The 20170-nt window shown below is 49.2% G+C and overlaps 2 long non-coding RNA genes across 2 annotated transcripts in view; one reads left to right on the plus strand and one right to left on the minus strand.

Moving 5' to 3' along the window:
- The window catches only part of LOC144805878 (uncharacterized), a 34186-nt gene extending 30654 nt beyond the window's left edge, over positions 1 to 3532 (minus strand). Inside the window, exon 1 of the long non-coding RNA XR_013605618.1 lies at positions 3392 to 3532. This is a non-coding gene — a long non-coding RNA (uncharacterized LOC144805878). The remainder of the gene's footprint in view (positions 1 to 3391) is intronic.
- Positions 3533 to 4407: 875 nt separating this feature from the next.
- LOC144805884 (uncharacterized) overlaps positions 4408 to 20170 on the plus strand; it is a 47006-nt gene continuing 31243 nt past the window's right edge. The window contains exons 1-2 of the long non-coding RNA XR_013605620.1: positions 4408 to 4456; positions 15539 to 15589. This is a non-coding gene — a long non-coding RNA (uncharacterized LOC144805884). The remainder of the gene's footprint in view (positions 4457 to 15538; positions 15590 to 20170) is intronic.

A 20170-nucleotide genomic window follows, 5' to 3' on the forward strand; every position in this document is an offset into this window, starting at 1 on the left:
GATGCTACAAGGCAAATACAAAGGACAAACGGGGACTACCATTAGTATCCGAGCAAACATCCATATCTAGGAAGAAAAAGGGTGCGTGGTGCGAGGTAACTCTAACTGGCGTCACTTCTAACCTGTATGCGGCATTCTCCGTGATCCTCACTCATCACCCGGCAACTCAGTATGGTCGAGATTTCAGAGCCGGATGCCAGAAGCACTGTAAAAGAGTGCCAACCGTGCAATAGCTAGACCGTTTCGCCCGATTAGACGGTTTAGTAAACTCAGCCATATTGGATGAGTATGTGTGCCCAAATCTGGTATGATAACCGGAAATACCCAGCTTTTAGTCCGAGGCCCCATATAATCGGTGCAAGGTTATTATAGTTAAGAGAAAGAGTATCTCAATACAGTAATTATTAGTCCACTTAATAGTATGTTCGGCCATGTCGACAAACACACATTTGTGCCCTCCGAATATGTATTGCTTAAATGACGCTAATTTTACGCAGGTATAGGCACAGATCAAGCCCATATCTTAGTATCATCATCCTATTTGCACGGCAGGAGTATCTGGTGCAGTTCTGCCAAGTATCACGCATCAGGCGTGATTCTAACGCATTTCAGTGTGGTGATCCGCATCATCGCACTGAAATACGAGGTCACGCATATTAGGGATCGTGGTCCTCAGCTGTCAAGCGCTGCGGTCGAGCCCTGGCCGGTTTAATTACTAATAAGGTATAGCAGCCGGCTGCGCAGCACGTGCAGCTCCACACACTTAGAGGGCGGCCTGGGTAAGCCCACATCATGCATTCGATTGTTGAAATAATCACTGCTTAGCCGCGCGCATTCCGCACTTTCCTGACGTCACAGATACTTCCGCCAATCATTGGTAGACACCGGGCGGGCAGCAGTTAATTCTCCACTGAGCCCGCTCGCTGTGAAATGAGGACTGCTGTGGTTCTGCAATGAAGCATGAGTCCGACCCCCATGGACGACACCACGGGGGGCACCGTGATCTTGATGCCGTCCGAGCAAACCGGCCCGGCACCCCTGTCTGTAGCTCTCAGCTGACACTGAGCCGGCCCAAGCGAGCTCGGGCAGTCAGGCATCACACAAGCGAGGCCGACATGGAAAATGCAGCTGTGCTCTCTCGGCCATCACTGCATAATTAAGTAAGTATATGCGGAAGGCAATTCCTGGACGCATAACATAAATTCCATGAAGAACTTTAATTGAAAGTTACAAATGTTGAGGCTCCCATAATTTAGAGCCTCTGCCTGCCAGCAGTGTCTTATTTAGTGATAAGAATGTTTTACCAAATGTCCTGCATAGTGTTGGGGTATTTATTGCTACTTTACTAAACATGCCTGGTATCATTGGAGCGAACACTTTTGTTTAGAAACGCACATATCTGACAGTACCAGCTTCAAGCGAACAGCTCGTGTGTCCAATAAAGCTTTGAATTGTCTAGTCTCTGCTTTTTCCTGAGGGCACTCTGTTCCTCTTTTCCGGTCTCTTGGCCTCTGGAAGATACCCTCGGGGCGCCTTCAGAGCCATATCTAAATATCCATTAATGTATGAGACTTTTACTCTAGTGTTTCCAAGACTCGAGCTCTAAGACGGTAACTGTGGATGGCAGCACTTGGTCAATGGAGCACGATTACAGTCTATTCTGAGCAAATATCTTAATGATAACTACAAGTAGTGTTCACCATGTTTGTAAGTATTTAAGTTTAAGAAGCACCTGCTGTCGCTTTCATTTCCTCCTGAAATGTTCATTCAACAATAAAAATGGCACGATAACTCTGATTAATGTTCTTCTTGGAGTACGATCATTTTCTCCAGTGTAAGTTTTGACTGATTACAAAGTAGCACAGCAGGTTAATATTCCTACTGCAAAATACGCGATCCATGCGGATCAGGGAGTGCATATATGGAAAATAGGTCAGTGCTTTAGTTAGAGAGGTCATTTTTTACTTGAAGTGTAAAAGTTAAAATCCCAGTTTAGAACAGGGAACTAATAACTGTCATAAAAGAGCTGGAAATAAACTGGAAGGCACAGATTAGGGCGCTATGATCCCTCCCTCAGTCTTTCATTACTCTAATGTTGCAGAAAGGGGTAATTTCGATACAAAAATAAACAGTTATTATTAAAGAGAACCCCCAACCACGGAGTAAGATGTTGAATTATGAGTTTGTTGCTTCTCCAGACCAAGTCCTCCTAAACTATACTGTCTATCAGTATGGATACTTGTAGTTCTCTGTCTTAAGTAACATTCCTATACACTGATTTACACATTTTGAATGAGTGTATGTGTGTGATGTAAAGTGCTCTAACACCCTACACTGGTATGAGTGGCACTATAAACCTAGTTAAATGCATCCGAGGTACAGTGGTTATAGAGAATTGAGGGGACTGTTAAAGGGGTGGTAGTAAGGGAATCCGCAGCAAAGATGGTGATTGGGGGTCCAGCAAACAAACAAGCCGGCCCTGGATATAATAATATACGTACAGCTGACAACAAGGCGAGTGCTCTTCTGCAATGGCCAAAGTCATACAACTGAATTGAATTACCACCTATCTTAGTGACTCCACTGTTGACTAAGCGTTCGTCCAGTATTATCAGGCTTGTGAGCCTGGCTGACTGTAACTTATGTGTGCCTCAGTCTCACTCGCCTGTGGCTTGCCTGATGCGGAGAGTCTTTGACCGCTGACCGAACAGATTACAAGGGCACTAGAAGAAGTGTGGCACACCGGTTAGAGGAGGCAGACCCTGATGCAGAGGTCAGACCCGGGACCAGGGTTCAATTCCCGACGCGGCAGGGTCTTGAGCTCATAATGTCCACGGACTCGATAATTCTCGCCTCGGTGCCTACTCGAATCATGGGTTCACACTCGGCAACTCTGGGCAATAGCTTGCTCTATCTCCACTATGGCCCCCCGCGGCGGGATGCCTGGTCTTCACCTTGGGGATGCCCAGTAGGGGTAATCTCGCAGGGAAAGGCCAGGACGGGTTCCCAAAGCAAGCGCCTTGAGACCTTACTGTGATAAGGCGCTATACAAGAGCGTATGATTACGATTATTACGATTATTACTAGGTTGTGCCCTTCAATTTCTGGTGCTTTGCAGATATATTTTAAGATCTTTTTAGGAGTTTCTCCTTGCTCAAATGGGTGTCATTTCTTATAATTGTTTGTTTCCCTCGTCTTCATTGCTTGATTTTGCTTGTGAGAAAGTGTCACTCATAGTGGTTTAAATGTCACTCACAATTACACTGAAATTAAGAAAATGTCGCACATCTGAAACCCTGGCAGCTCTGTTGGTGTCTGACAAATGCGGCATCTTGCAGGGGGCTTTGGTTTCCTCAGAAAACAGAATCTACAAACCCATCAAATGACTGACCCTCTCATGATCACTCGGAGGGTCTTTACAAGCAGTGACCGGTGACTGACTCAGCTTCTTCAACACTGCAATGCTTCCCCCGCCCGTCCCATCACCGCACTGGGGGCGCAGCAGCAGCAGCTCCAAGCTCCCCCCAGCCCCCGCGGCTGTTTAAATGTCCCAGATACAGAGCGACCAACGCACCTTAGAAACCGGGATGCTGCAGCCAGGCTTAAAGTAGTCAGGCTCACGAGCCGTGCAACTGCGCATGCGCGGAGAACAGACACTGTCTCCAGCACGCGCAAAGATGACAGTACCAATGGAGCTTGGAAACTGGGATTGGAGTGCCTCGCCCCTCCTTGTGCACCGCTCAGTGGAGGCTGCAGGGCCTAGGGGAGAGGTGGGGGCACGCCGGGGGCCCGGCTGCCAGTGAGGAGTGTGTCCCGGTGTGTTATTGACCCCCGAGTGACGCGCAATCTCACGCCCCTGCAGGAGCCACCATCGCGCACGAAAAATTACAAACATCTCACGGCTGCGCACGCGCAGGAACGCGCGCCATAGCTGCGCACGCGCAGATAGAAGACCTTACTTCCTATCGAGTTAGGACCTCAACTGAGTAGAGAACTGCCCTGGACAGAGGACGCTCAGTCTCACTGCGGCTGCGCAGAGTAAAGACACTCCCCTAGAGGAGCAGAACCGAGGTGCTTTGCACTTTAATACAACTCAGCGGGTGCTGTGGCGCGAGTCAGCTGTTGTTTCTCATTCTTTGTGTCCCCGCGCGGACACCGTCATTCTTGTGCTTCTTTGTGTCCCTGAGAGGACCCCGTCCCCCCGGTGCTGGCCCAGAGCTGTATCCTTTACTGCGCTTCGTGCTGTCAACTAAAGAGACTTCTGGAGTTGGATTGTCTTAACAGCGGTGTCCGTCCTCCGCGCATGCGTACTTGTTCATCCATCAGGCCCCCCCCTTTAACTCACGCTCCGCGGCGGAAGGCAGTATCTGTCCGCCGCGCATGCGCAGTTGTTCACCCGAGGCCCCTATTTAAACTCGACCCACAGCAGGGAGCACAGCACCCACATGAACCCCAGGTGAGGTCCAGAGATACAAAGACTATCTGCTGCTGGAGGGTCTCGAGCCTGCTCTCCGGGATTCATTTGTTGTTGTTGTTGTTGCATCGATGGATGATTATTTTGTCTCAACAATGCTCATTGGCCCTCGTTGCTGGAGTTGGGTCGCTCTTTTCAAGGCCTCAGCAAACGGGGACATTTTATCTCTGTGATGAGAAGATCGACTTGAATCCCGTTTGTGGCTTTCCCCAGAGTAAAGGGGGGCCGCCCCCCCAATCGAAAGTGAAAGAACGCACTCCCAGGCAGCACCGACTGCGCCTCATTGCACCTGCGCCTGCACAGCATCATCTGATGAGGATAAAACACCCCCAAATATGACTCCACCTCACCAGGGCCTCAGTAACCAGGCAGCACCGACTGCGCCTCATTGCACCTGGGCTGGGCGTGCACAGCATCATCTGATGAGGCTAAAATACCCCCTAATATGACTCAACCTCACTAGGGCCTCAGTAACCAGGCAGCACCGACTGCGCCTCATTGTACCTGGGCTGGGCGTGCACAGCATCATCTGATGAGGATAAAACTCCCCCAAATATGACTCAACCTCACTAGGGCCTCAGTAACCAGGCAGCACCGACTGCGCCTCATTGCACCTGGGCCTGCACAGCATCATCTGATGAGGATAAAACTCCCCCAAATATGACTCAACCTCACCAGGGCCTCAGTAACCAGTCAGCACCGACTGCGCCTCATTGTACCGGGGCCTGGGCCTGCATAGCATCATCTGATGAGGATAAAACTCCCCCAAATATGACTCAACCTCACTAGGGCCTCAGTAACCAGGCAGCACCGACTGCGCCTCATTGTACCTGGGCTGGGCCTGCACAGCATCATCTGATGAGGATAAAACTCCCCCAAATATGACTCAACCTCACCAGGGCCTCAGTAACCAGGCAGCACCGACTGCGCCTCATTGCACCTGGGCCTGCACAGCATCATCTGATGAGGATAAAACTCCCCCAAATATGACTCAACCTCACCAGGGCCTCAGTAACCAGGCAGCGGTCAGCTGATGCCCATCAGGTAAACAAGCATTGGCAACGCACTCCCAGTCAGCACCAACTGCACCTCATTGCACCTGGGCCTGCACAGCATCATCTGAAGAGGATAAAACCCCCCCAAATATGACTCCACCTCACTAGGGCCTCAGTCACCAGGCAGCGGTCAGCTGATGCCCATCAGGTAAACAAGCATTGGCAACGCACTCCCAGTCAGCACCGACTGCGCCTCATTGCACCTGGGCCTGCACAGCCTCACTGATGAGGATAAAACTCCCCCAAATATGACTCAACCTCACTAGGGCCTCAGTAACCAGCCAGCACCGACTGCGCCTCATTGCACCTGGGCCTGGGCCTGCACAGCATCATCTGATGAGGATAAAACACCCCCAAATATGACTCCACCTCACTAGGGCCTCAGTAACCAGGCAGCACCGACTGCGCCTCATTGCACCTGGGCCTGGGCCTGCACAGCATCACCTGATGAGGCTAAAAGTCCCCCAAATATGACTCAACCTCACTAGGGCCTCAGTAACCAGTCAGCACCGACTGCGCCTCATTGCACCTGGGCCTGCACAGCATCATCTGATGAGGATAAAACTCCCCCAAATATGACTCAACCTCACCAGGGCCTCAGTAACCAGGCAGCACCGACTGCGCCTCATTGCACCTGGGCCTGCACAGCATCATCTGATGAGGATAAAACTCCCCCAAATATGACTCAACCTCACCAGGGCCTCAGTAACCAGGCAGCACCGACTGCGCCTCATTGCACCTGGGCCTGCACAGCATCATCTGATGAGGATAAAACTCCCCCAAATATGACTCAACCTCACTAGGGCCTCAGTAACCAGGCAGCACCGACTGCGCCTCATTGCACCTGGGCCTGCACAGCATCATCTGATGAGGATAAAACTCCCCCAAATATGACTCAACCTCACCAGGGCCTCAGTAACCAGGCAGCACCGACTGCGCCTCATTGCACCTGGGCCTGCACAGCATCATCTGATGAGGATAAAACTCCCCCAAATATGACTCAACCTCACCAGGGCCTCAGTAACCAGGCAGCGGTCAGCTGATGCCCATCAGGTAAACAAGCATTGGCAACGCACTCCCAGTCAGCACCAACTGCACCTCATTGCACCTGGGCCTGCACAGCCTCACTGATGAGGATAAAACTCCCCCAAATATGACTCAACCTCACTAGGGCCTCAGTAACCAGCCAGCACCGACTGCGCCTCATTGCACCTGGGCCTGGGCCTGCACAGCATCATCTGATGAGGATAAAACACCCCCAAATATGACTCCACCTCACTAGGGCCTCAGTAACCAGGCAGCACCGACTGCGCCTCATTGCACCTGGGCCTGGGCCTGCACAGCATCACCTGATGAGGCTAAAACTCCCCCAAATATGACTCAACCTCACTAGGGCCTCAGTAACCAGTCAGCACCGACTGCGCCTCATTGCACCTGGGCCTGCACAGCATCATCTGATGAGGATAAAACTCCCCCAAATATGACTCAACCTCACCAGGGCCTCAGTAACCAGGCAGCACCGACTGCGCCTCATTGCACCTGGGCCTGCACAGCATCATCTGATGAGGATAAAACTCCCCCAAATATGACTCAACCTCACCAGGGCCTCAGTAACCAGGCAGCGGTCAGCTGATGCCCATCAGGTAAACAAGCATTGGCAACGCACTCCCAGTCAGCACCAACTGCACCTCATTGCACCTGGGCCTGCACAGCATCATCTGATGAGGATAAAACACCCCCAAATATGACTCAACCTCACTAGGGCCTCAGTAACCAGCCAGCACCGACTGCGCCTCATTGCACCTGGGCCTGGGCCTGCAAAGCATCATCTGATGAGGATAAAACACCCCCAAATATGACTCCACCTCACTAGGGCCTCAGTAACCAGGCAGCACCGACTGCGCCTCATTGCACCTGGGCCTGCACAGCATCATCTGATGAGGATAAAACACCCCCAAATATGTCTCAACCTCACTAGGGCCTCAGTGACCAGGCAGCACCGTCTGCGCCTCATTGCACCTAGGCTGGGCCTGCACAGCATCACTGATGAGGCTAAAACTCCCCCAAATATGACTCAACCTCACTAGGGCCTCAGTAACCAGGCAGCGGTCAGCCAATGCCCATCAGGTAAACAAGCATTGGCAACGCACTCCCAGGCAGCACCGACTGCGCCTCATTGCACCTGGGCCTGCACAGCATCATCTGATGAGGATAAAACTCCCCCAAATATGTCTCAACCTCACTAGGGCCTCAGTAACCAGGCAGCGGTCAGCCAATGCCCTTCAGGTAAACAAGCATTGGCATCGCCAGTAGGTCTCGCCTTTGGGACCTTATACGTGTTTAGTTATCCAGCACAATATCCTTGGTGCAACAACATCAACTGTTGCATGGTTAACACTTATAACGTCCCAAAGGCAAGACCTATTGGCTATGCCAATGCTTGTTATAATTGGTTCCTGTTCGTGCCTTTTAGAGATGCATGCTTCTGTTTCGTCCTCGTGTCTAACTACTCCCGCCTTTTGTTGATCTAGGTCATGGGTACTCACAAACATTTTCTCGGGGCCCGCAAAGTTTGGTCTGTGGTGTGACCGAGGGCCGCACTGATGCCAGCGGGGTGTAAAGTCGGGGTAGGGAAACAAAGCATGTATATCTAGTGGCTGCCTTTAAGAATGAAGGTGTTCCTAAGTTAAAGGCCTAGTTACCTCCTTTTCCTAACTGCAATTAACCTTTAAATAAGTGTTTGCTGTATACGTACGTTTCTTGTTCATGTTAGTTCTGACTCGAGTAAACGGCAGCCCCGTGCTGCTGCTGCCCAGGGGTCCGCATGTAAACACCTGGAGGGCCTTATGCGGCCCCCGGGCCGTACTTTGAGTATCACTGATCTAAATCCTCCCGGCGACCACCCCAGCTACATGTGTATTTCCATGTTCTTCAAAAAGGGGTCGCAGTTGAGCAGAGAGGCTTGTCAAGTCTTCAAGGAAGTGTGAGTGTGACGAGGCTGGTGTATTTATTCACCACTTAACTAATCAGTCTCCTGTCCCTCCGTCCTCACGTAAGCCACAATTTGTGACACATTTGCTATTTTAAGGATTGTAATAACATCACTTTTGTATATTTAAGTCCATACAGATACTGAAAACAGCAAACCGCAAGTACAAAAATGAAAAGTACAGGGGGCAAGAGCCCTAAACAAAACAAAAAATTGGTTTCAGAGGGGCAGGGTTTGTTAATTAGCATAGGCAGTGTGCAGTAATGTCACAGAGAGGGACATTGCAAATCTATTATGCCTCTCTTTAATGGTAATGAACCGTCATTCACGTAATATAAGCACGCACATGAGCAGCGTATACCCTCATGTACATGAATAAAGAAGTCTTAAATGTATTTTGGTACAACAATGTGGGAGAATTTTAATGAAACGTGGGGGAACATGTTAACATTGACTTTCATTGGGCAGAGCAAGTTTCCAGTGGGAGAAAGCTAAAATATTGTAATGCATGATATAGAATGAATATAGTGCTCTCTGAATCTGACTTGCATATCTATGTACTTTTTTTTACAGCATTGCACAGATATTCTATGCAGTAGTCTATTATTATTTTCCTTTTGCATGATAGCGTGCATTACAGTTAGCGTATAGATGCCACTTCTTCAGCTATTCACTAATGGTGAGCATTTTTATTTTGGTGCCCGTAAATATTCTCTATCTCAGTGCGACCCTGATAGTTGGCAGCCCACTAGCGATTCATTTGATGTTTACTAAATACCAGGCAGTTGGGGTAAACCTGCTACTTGCTACCAAATGGGTGTTTGGACACACAACAAACTGGAACAAGCATTTGCAATACAATTGGTCTCACATTTACGCAAGTTTGAGCTATTGGCATTGTAAATGACAATGCCTTTTATTTATGTTTTGGGTTTCAAAACATAAATAAAATGCTTTGTCATTTACAATCCCAATAGCTTAAACTCGTGTAAATGCGCTACCTGTTGCATTGCAAATACTTGTTATCTTCAGTCTCATGGTCTTTTTAGTAACATTAGAAAACTTAAATTTGAAGCTTTTGTGTGGGCTCTTATGGCCTAGGGCGCTGTACACACAACCATACATTTCTAATTCGTTGTCAACAAAGTTTGAATTTGAATGATTCTGCCCAGGTTTAACCAAAAGCTGTCAGTTACTGAAACATTTTGCATAGTGTATTTTCCTGTCAACAAATAAACATGTGTGTGGCATAAATGCCTTAGTGGCCGCTTACTTCCTTGAAGTACTATTTTCCTTAACAGTAAAGTCCCCAATTTAATTATATTCAAATGGCATTAGATTTATGGAATTCCCCCTTCCCACCCCACAACAGAAGCAATCCTATGGATTACCTAGATACCTGTGTGTGTGGTTTGATTGCCACAGTTGTCCTTGAGGACTCCGGTTCTGGTGTGCATTACTGGGTCAATGGTGAAGATGGACATATACTGTTTGAAGAAGTTATGTCCAGTGGTCCTTTTGGCAGCGGCTATAAACCACTCGCGCCTCTTTGTCCCATGCTCCACCGGCATCCCACTGATTTTTCATGGAAGATTAAATCTGCCCCTGTAAGTGTATCCCGCCCCTGGGAAGCCCGTGGGATCTATTTAAAGCCAATGGCCTGTTACATTAAACCACGCGAGCTACCGGGGCAGAACCCACAGATGGCCACCGCGGTGCGTGCATCTGCGGCGTGGCGGCCGTGCTCTCAGGGCTTCTACGCGCTTGGTTTCTTGGCCTCCAGGTGTAATATTACTGTAGCACCAAGGCCGCAGGCCACGGCTCTCATTCAGTCAATTTTTTTCCGTAAATGTATTGTTTGGGTGAGGGGTTAAGTTCCTCTTAATTTCCAACAGGAAGAGGACTTTTCTGCAGATGCGCCACTGAAAAATCTTTTAACGTTATTCATTGCATAGGAACTTAAGGTGGTGGACATGGTGGTGGTGGATGCGGTGGTGGTGGACATGGTGGTGGTGGTGGATGTGGTGGTGGACATAGTGGTGGTGGTAGACTTGGTGGTGGTGGATATGCTGGTGGTGGGGGTGGCGGTGGACATTGTGGTGGACATGGTGGTGGTGGACGTAGTGGTGATTGACGAGGTGGTGATGGACGCGGTGGTGTTGGACACAGTGGTGGTGGACGCGGTGATGGGCGTAGTGGTGGTGGCATGGTGGCGGTGGATGTGGGGGTGGACGTGGTGGTGGACGTGGTGGTGGACATGGTGGTGGACATGGTGGATGTGGTGGTGATGGACTTGGTGGTGGTAGATGTGGTGGTGGCCTCGTGGTGAACGTGGTGGTGGTGGATGTGGTGGTGGTGGATGTGGTGGTGGTGTATGTGGTTGTTGTGGACGTGGTGGTGGATGTGGTGGTGGTGGATGTTATGGTGGTGGATGTGATGGTGGTGGACGTGGTGGTGGATGTGGTGGACATGGTGGTGGTGGACGTGGTGGTGGTAGATGTGGTGGTGGTGGTGGACGTGGTTGTGGTGGACGTAGTGGTGATGGACGTGGTGGTGGTGGTGGACGTGGTGGTGGTGGACGTGATGGTGGTGGACATGGTGGTGGACGTGGTAGTGGTGGACGTGGTAGTGGTGTATGTGGTGGTGGACGAGGTGGTGGTAGTGGATGTGGTGGTAGTGGATGTGATGAAGGACGTGGTGGTGGTGGATGTGGTGGTGGTGGTAGTGGTGGTGGACGTGGTGGTGGTGGTAGTGGTGGTGGACGTGGTGGTGGTGGGTGTGGTGCTGGTTGACGTGGTGGTGGAGGTGGGTGTCGTGGTGGTGGTGGTGGACATGGTGGTGGTGAACGTGGTGGATGTGGTGGTGGTGCACGAGGTGGTGGTGGTGGATGTGGTGGTGATGGACTTGGTGGTGGCCTCGTGGTGAACGTGGTGGTGGTGGATGTGGTGGTGGTGGATGTGGTGGTGGTGTATGTGGTTGTTGTGGACGTGGTGGTGGATGTTATGGTGGTGGATGTGATGGTGGTGGACGTGGTGGTGGATGTGGTGGACATGGTGGTGGTGGACGTGGTGGTGGTAGATGTGGTGGTGGTGGTGGACGTGGTTGTGGTGGACGTAGTGGTGATGGACGTGGTGGTGGTGGTGGACGTGGTGGTGGTGGACGTGATGGTGGTGGACATGGTGGTGGACGTGGTAGTGGTGGACGTGGTAGTGGTGGATGTGGTGGTGGACGAGGTGGTGGTAGTGGATGTGGTGGTAGTGGATGTGATGAAGGACGTGGTGGTGGTGGATGTGGTGGTGGTGGTAGTGGTGGTGGACGTGGTGGTGGTGGTAGTGGTGGTGGACGTGGTGGTGGTGGGTGTGGTGCTGGTTGACGTGGTGGTGGAGGTGGGTGTCGTGGTGGTGGTGGTGGACATGGTGGTGGTGAACGTGGTGGATGTGGTGGTGGTGCACGAGGTGGTGGTGGAAATGGTGGTGGTGGATGTAGTGGTGGTGATGGACGTGGTGGTGGATGCGGTGGTGGTGGACATGGGGGTGGTGGTGAACGGGGTGGAGGATGGGGTGTTGGTGGATGTGGTGGTGGTGGACATGGTGGTGGACGTGGTGATGGTGGTGGACGTGGTGGTGGTGGACATGGTGATGGTGGTGGACGTGGTGGACATGGTGGTGGTGGACATGGTGGTGGTGGACGTGTTAGTGGTGGACGTGGTGATGGTGGTGGACAAGGTGGTGGTGGAGGTGGTGGTGGTGGACATGGTGGGGGTGGACGATGTGGACGTGGTGGTGATGGATGTGGTGGTGATGGACATGGTGGTGGTTGTGGACGTGGTGGTTGGGGTGGAGTTGGTAGTGGTGGATGTGGTGGTGGTGGACGTGGTGATGGACGCAGTGGTGTTGAACGCGGTGGTGGTGGATGCGGTGGTGGATGTGGTGGTGGACGTGGTTGTGGACGTAGATGTGGTGGTGGTGGATGTGGTGGTGGCCGTGGTGGTGGTGGTGGACATGGTGGTATTGGTGGATGTGGTGGACATTGTGGTGGTGGATGTAGTGGTGGTGGATGTGGTGGTGGTGGACATGGTGGTGGTGGTGGACAAGGAGCCTCGTATACCACACATATAATAATACAGAACAGAGCACCCTTTCGAGTGGATGACAGTGTAGGCCACATAACTTTCAAGTCAGTAACACCCCCATGCATGCACTCATCTTGCACACACTTTCCTTAAAGCAACTTCCTAGCTGGTGACCCGCATGCATGCACTCACCCTGCAAACACTTTCCTTAAAGCGACTTCCTAGCTGGTGACCCCCATGCATACCTTCACCCTGCACACACTTTTGTTGCAATAACTTCCTAGCCAGTGACCCCCCATGCACGCACTTACCTTGCACACACTTTCCTTGCGGTGACTTCCTAGCTGGTATTCACCATGCACGCACTCACCCTGCACGCACTCTCCCTGCAGTGGCTAGTGGCTACCTAGCTGGTGATCCCCTTTGCACACATTTTTGTTGCAGTGACTTCCTAATCGGCTGTGGTGACTTCCTAACTGGTGACCCCCATACACGCACTCCCCCTGCACACACTTTGTTGTAGTGACTTTCTGCAAGAAGCCTCTCTATGCACAATCTCACTGACACACTCCCTCTGATATAACGTCTGCACAATGGTTCCCGGTGCACACATTTCTCTGAAGACACGCGCCTTGCACGCACTTTCCATGAGGGGTGTCACAGCGATATATATACCGCCAGCGCGTTTTCAGGGCATCGGGGACGTATCACGCACTGCTGGCAGACAGTTGTTCTCAGATACTACCTGCACTCACAGTCCCCTCACAATCACGCTGCACACACCTTCAACGAGCAGCCCTTCATCGCTGCACACAGCCCTCCAGCAGACAGTCATTACACACACTGGTTCACCCTCTCCTTGCTTCCTCACCACCTGCACGGATGCAACCTTCACTCAGTGATTCCATACACTCACTATCACCCGTGCACACATCCACTCTCCCCACAGTGACTTCTTGCAGTGTGCGCCCTATTCACACCTCAACCACACACGTGCACACTCAGTCCCGGTAGACAGGGACTTCCCCTCCCATACAAACTCACTCCTTTCAAGATCTCCCTGTGACGGCTCACTACCAGACGCGCACCTCTGATCACTCCCCGAGTTACACCTTCATCCAGTGACGCGCTGATCGGCCTCCCTCCGTGGGGCATCCAATCTCACACCAGGGGAGCTCCCGTTTACACACTTATCACACTATCTGCTCCATCCTTTTGTTGTTGTTAGCCACTGCCATGGCACTCCTCACTGTAGTAGTGCCCCCAGCCTCCCCTCTTCAATGCCCTCGATGAAGTCTGCAGCGATCCCCTCTCGTGCACAGCTCCCAGGTACACGTCAGTGTTCTTCTCCCACCAGCAATGTCCCCTCCCCCCCTTGCAGGGCATCTCTTGCCCCCTGCAGCCCCCGTCCCCGAACCCTGTGTTACCCTTCTAACCCCTGAATTACTGCTTGTCTACTACAGTGCCTTTTTGCTCCCTCTTCAGCACATCTGTTACCCCCACCAGGCCCTCTCTCGCTCAAGCAGTGCAGCTTTCACACCACCTGGAGTTCTTTCTCACCTCCAGCAGAGCCCCTCTCACCCTTAGTAGCGCCACTCTCATCCCCAGCAGCACCCCTCACAGCGTCCTCTCACCACCCCACAGCGCCTCTCACACCCTCACAGCGCACATCACAACCTCGCAGCGCCCATCACACCCTTGCAGCGCCCATCACACCCTCGCAGTGCCCATCACACCCTTGCAGCGCCGCTCTCACACCAGCTACAGTTCTCTCACCACTCGCAGCCCCCTCTCACCCTTAGCAGCCCCCCTCAAGCTTTGAAGCCATCGCTGTTGCATATTTATCTTATGCAACTAACAGCCATTGACAAAGCCAATAGTCCTGGCTTGTAGTAGATGTAATGTTACTTGTTATATATGGATGGAATGGCGAAGCAGCAAAATACCAGTGGGCGACACACTATGCCGAGCATGTATTTTCAGTTTGGGTTTTTAAGCCACGCCCTTCATTACATCGACCATCACAAGGTTTTTCATTCCACTGAAAGCCCTTTCTCCGGTATAGTGACTTCCTGCTGAACTGGGAGAACAAGTTCACTCAGACTTGGCAGTCAGCTCCAGAGAGACTAATCCATGCCCGGGCCCCTCATCCATTGGCACCTTGTGATTCTTACAGCGTTACAGTTCATATCTCATTCCCCCTATTGGATTTTGTCATTTTAGTGTCATTTTATTCAATACATTTTACCTTTTTTTTTCTATTTTGGTTTGGGTTTTTTATTGTTTTGCATTTTGACTTTTACTTTTTTGGTTTCTGCATAAATATTTGACATATTACCTTAAGTTAAGCCTGCCTGTTCCGTGCTTAGGTACCAGGGGGTTGATCCTAGGTAAATTGAATGGCTTTGAAAGTTCATTCTGACAACGGTTGTGATTGTTCCTCATCTACCGTAAATAATAATTCAGTTTCTTACAGAAACTATCTGAAATGGCAGGTGATAACCTACCAGGCTTGAAGCACCCTGTGGACAAACTGGAATATGGGAACAGTATTGTGTGGCAATAGAACCTCTAAAAAAATTCAGCTTGGAGATGAACCAAGAATCACGCCTGAATGTCACAACTTTTTAAAACAAGGTAGTCAGGAAAATGTGGGGAATATATTGCAGCTCTTTGCATTTTGGCAGCCCCAAGCAAATTTGAGAACAGAGTGAATGTATGTAGCAGAGGCGAGTCTGTTCACCCAATGTGAGTGGTGAGATCCGCTTTGCTGGTCTGCCTGAAGTTATGATGCTGCTGACAGTGGCCTGTCTGCTAATAGCGATGGCGTGACTGGAGGATCTATGAAGCCAAATAAGAGAAAGTTATCTTCCGACACCACAGTCTTCGTGACTGAGACCAGTAATACTGAAGACTCTGAGACTCACAGCAGTAATTTCTCCTTTCAGAGCGTTATTGCTGCAGATGGAGTGAAGCCCAGAAGTAAGAACATTACTAAGGTAACAACAAAGTGTAATATTGTTCATTTGTATTAACAGTTTCTCTTTTGCAGCTTTTGGAAATGCATTTTCTAGTTTTGTTGCTTTTTGGTTAGTTTTTTATTGTAGGCTGTTATCTTCGGTTTAAAGGGAAAGATGTTGTAGTGTGTGACTGTGGCGTGGGATCAAGAAGAGACCTAAGACCAGTTCGGGGCAGGTAAGGTTTTATTTTGGAAAATGTCTTTTTATGTCAGGTTGTCAAGATGTCTCTCTGAAAAGCTCTGGGGTCTGTGATGGCGTCTGGTTATGGTCTTGTTTCCAGATGGTTAAGAAGCAGGCTTCAGGGGATTTTCCGTTCTTCCTACCTCCTCGTTGGACTCCGCCAGGGAAAAGAAAAAGGTACAGATTGTCAGGATATGTACTCTATCTGGACTCTCCCACAGGGAACCGGGCAAGTGCAGGGGACACCCGTGCTAAGGTGCTAACCACTTTATTAAACGTGCAAAGGTGCAGAGGCGTGATTACTGGTGAGAAGGGGTATATTTACACGGTGAGGACAAAGAAAGGTTGGGCATATATTGTGGCAGACACGCGGCTACGGTTTACAAGAACCCCGTCTTCCACGGATCCTGTGGCCTGCTGGCTTACTCCTGTCGTCCTCGGGTTTGCCTCCAAAAGCTCCGTTCTCTGCTCCTCTGTGCCGCTCTCCCACTCTCGATCCTCGGTCGGTGGCATCACACGCCAGGACATCTTCTTCCGCGTTTTTACCCATTAGGAATCCCGCGTCGTCATCAGGGGCCGGAGCTGCATACTCATGTGTCTTCCAGTTAAAGGGGCCGTCATCCAATTCGTCGGCTAGTTCCCAGGAACAGGCTTCTCCCCTGTTCCAGTCATGCTGATAATGAAGCAGAGAGGGGGAGGACGTCAGTTCACTACGCCACCACTCAACATTATCCGGTTCTTTTCCTCCCCTCCCCTGCCCAGTGTTACATTCCTCCCCCCCCTGGTTTCTGCCGATTGGGAAGAATGAATTGCCTGGATAGGAAATCAGCGTTTCCATTCTCAGTGCCCTTTCGATGTTGTATTGAAAAAGAAAAAGGTTGTAGAAAAAGGAACCACCTGAGTACTCTAGGGTTATGGGCTTTGGTCCTGTTCATCCATTGTAGCGGGGCGTGATCTGTATAAAGTACAAAAGGCTTGCCTTCTAGGTAGTACTTTAATTTCTCCACCGCCCACCTTATCGCCAGGCATTCTCTTTCGATCGTGGGATATTTGCACTCCCTCGGATTTAGTGTCCGGCTAATGTAGAGGATCGGATGTTCTAATCCGTCCTCTCCTATTTGGGACAATACAGCTCCTAAGCCCATGTCCGAAGCATCCGTGGCTAAAGAGAAAGGTTTACTGAAGTTGGGAGGTATCAAAATTGGGCTTGTAGTGATGGCCACTGTAAGGGTCTTAAAGGCTTGTTTAGCCTCCTCCGAAGTATTTAGAATGGAGGAGGGTTTAATATCCTTTCTTAAAAGGTCTGTGAGCGGAGCTGCTGTCACCGCAAAGTTGTCTATAAATCTCCTGCGAATGGCCGACAAGGCCTAGAAAGGCTCGTATCTCTCTCTTTGTTTTGGGGAAGGGAGTATTCCTGATGGCTTTTACTTTTTCCTCTTGAGGGGCTACAACACCTTCCCTCAACATATACCCCAGGTATTTAACCTTGGAGTATGCCTGTCTAGATTTTTTTGGGTTAATGTGTAACCCTACCTTGTGTAGGGCTTCCAGAATAGCTGTTAAGTGTGTTAAGTGGTCTGACCAGGTATTGCTGAAAATTACAATGTCGTCAAGATAGACGGAACAGAAGGAGGAATAGGGGTGTAGGATGGTATTCATCAACCTCTGGGAGGTCGCAGGTGCCCCATGCAGCCCAAAGGGCAAGACGTTGAACTCATATAGGCCCTCCTTTGTTGCAAAGGCTGTCTTTTGTTTATTTTCTTCCCTAAGGGGTACCTGGCAGTACCCCTTAGTGAAGTCTAGCATGGTAATAAACTTGGCTTCGACTATCCTTTCTATTAAATCACCCACCCGGGGAATGGGATAGGCATCAAAGGAGGAGATGTTATTTAAAGCTCTAATGTCCATACAGAACCGGGTCGTCCCGTCCGGTTTAGGAATCATTACAATAGGGGACGACCAGATACTTCTTGATGGACGGATAACTCCCAACTTGAGCATGTCCTGTACTTCCCTTTTTATATCCAGTCGTCATGCTGCCGGCACCCTGTAGGGTTTTTGTTTAACACATTTCCATGGTTCTGTTTCTATTTTGTGCTCTATCAAATGTGTTCATCCTGGCAGGTCCGAAAACATTGGAGAGAAGGGATGTAAGGTGTTTTGGAGCTCAGTTTGTTTTCTGAGCGTATGTAAGTTCTTCATTAACAGGCAGTTGTTCTAAGGTGCTCTGCTCTGACCCAGTAGGGATTCCGAATTGAGCTACCTTGGGTATCGGACCTATCCATTTTTTCAATAGCTTGATGTGAAAGGTCTGCCTCCTCGAAGGGGAGATCTGGACCCTGTAAGTGGTTCTCCCTATGGTGTCTACTGTGGGATAGGGACCCAGCCATTCACTCCTGAATTTATTAGTGGAGGAGGGTAACAACACTAAAACCCAGTCTCCCTTTTCTAGGGTTCTCCATTTCTTGCCTTTGTCATAATATTTCTTTTGCCTGTTCTGGCTATTTTCTAAGGAAGAGTATGCCAAATCTCTCAGTTTGCTGAGCTAGTACTACAGCTGTTGAGTATACTCTAGTAGGGTTTTCTGTTTGTAGTGTTTCTCTTGTTCCCAAGTGTCCTTCGTTATTTCCAAGATTGACCGAGGTTGTCGGCCGTACAGCAGTTCAAAGGCTGAGCAACCTAAACTACTTTGTACCTGGGCCCTCAGTACATATAGTGCTAACGGTAGGACTTGGTCCCAGTCTGTGTGTTCAATGGAGAGCATTTTTTTAGGGTTGTTTTCAAGGTCCTGTTGTACCTTTCTACCAACCCATCTATTTGGGGGTGGTAGGCTGAGGTTTTTATGTGAGACAAATCTAGCAATTTACAGACTTCCTTCATCAGTCTGGAGACGAACGGGGTCCCCTGGTCTGTTAAGATTTCCTTTGGAAATCCCACCCTCGAGAATAATTCTATCAGTTCAGTTCAACTTTATTTCGGCTAATATAGCCATAAAAGCAAGAGTACAGAGACAAGAAAAAAACATTTACAGACATAAAAAACATTTACAGACAATTATTTGCAGCGCCCTCATCAACAATTTATCACATACACAGATGGCAGTTGGTAAAAATGGGACTAGGTAACAATTAATTCAAAACGGGTAAATTCACAATACTACGTTAAAAATCTAAATAATTTAAGTAAAAAAGGTTTTCTCCACGATTAAAAAGCCAGACTAAAAACCAAAATTTAAAACCTTTAAAACCACTAGAACCACACGTCTTGCAAGGGATGAACTCAGTGCATTCTGCATTGGCTAATACTGGGTGGCTATGTACGCCATTGTTACATTACAGCTTGTATCCAAGCCGTTTCCTGATGAGATACACATTAAACAGAAACCTACTTATGCAAAAGACAACCAGTTGTGAGGTATTAGACTTAATGATGCGCTCTGCCTCTTTGTATGATCTGACACCCATGTTTTTACAAAGGGGTCTAATCCAGCGGTACCTAGGTGATTTATATGCTGGACAAAAAAGCAGTAAATGGACATCATCTTCCTTTGCCTTTAATGAGCAAAGGGAACAGAGGCCATTATCGTTGTTACCTCCCCAATTACATGTTTTAGCATTTATCTGTAATACCCCATATCTAAATTGCAAATATAAGGTTTTTGCTATTGGTGGTCCTATTTCATCTGTAAATGGTTCGAATGCAGCATTATCTTTTATAATCATAAATTCCTGGGTCAATATGCCAGTAGATGGGCTATAAAATAGCTCATCATTGACGTTGGACCAGTAAGTTGACTTAAGGAGCTTTTTACACACCGGTGTCATATTCTGGGGTTCGTTCCAAAAATGGGACAGCCCTAACCTGGTACACCAAAGGGAAACATGTTTTAGCCAGGCGATTTTCTTGTATTCATCAATCTGAATAATTTCTATCAGACCACTTTTATAGTTACACAACTCCGGGGTTGTCCACAATCTTATCCAGTACAGCAAAGATCTAAGAGCTGCTTGATAATCCGTCCTTTTAAGATCCAAATCTAAAAGCATTGGAACTAAGGGAGTTCTAGTTGGTAGTTTAAGTAATCTACGCAAAAAATGGTTCTCTTCCTTTTCAAAATTGCGTTTACAATGATGTCCCCAAACCTCGGCACCGTAAAGTGTCGCTGATTGGGCCTTTGCCTTAAATACTTCAAGTGCCGGTGTAATGGCTTTAGAATAACTAGCTCCGTGCACTTTTAGGATGGGCATCGAATTCTGCTTAAAAGATAGCTCACTCTTTGCTAGATGTCCCTTCCATGAGAGATTACTATCCAACATAATGCCTAAGTAATTAAAGCTCCCCACATATTCCAATTTTTGGTTATTTAGAACCAAATTCTTT

Source organism: Lissotriton helveticus (genome assembly GCF_964261635.1).
Source record: "Lissotriton helveticus chromosome 1_1 unlocalized genomic scaffold, aLisHel1.1 SUPER_1_unloc_31, whole genome shotgun sequence".
NCBI lineage: Eukaryota > Metazoa > Chordata > Amphibia > Caudata > Salamandridae > Lissotriton > Lissotriton helveticus.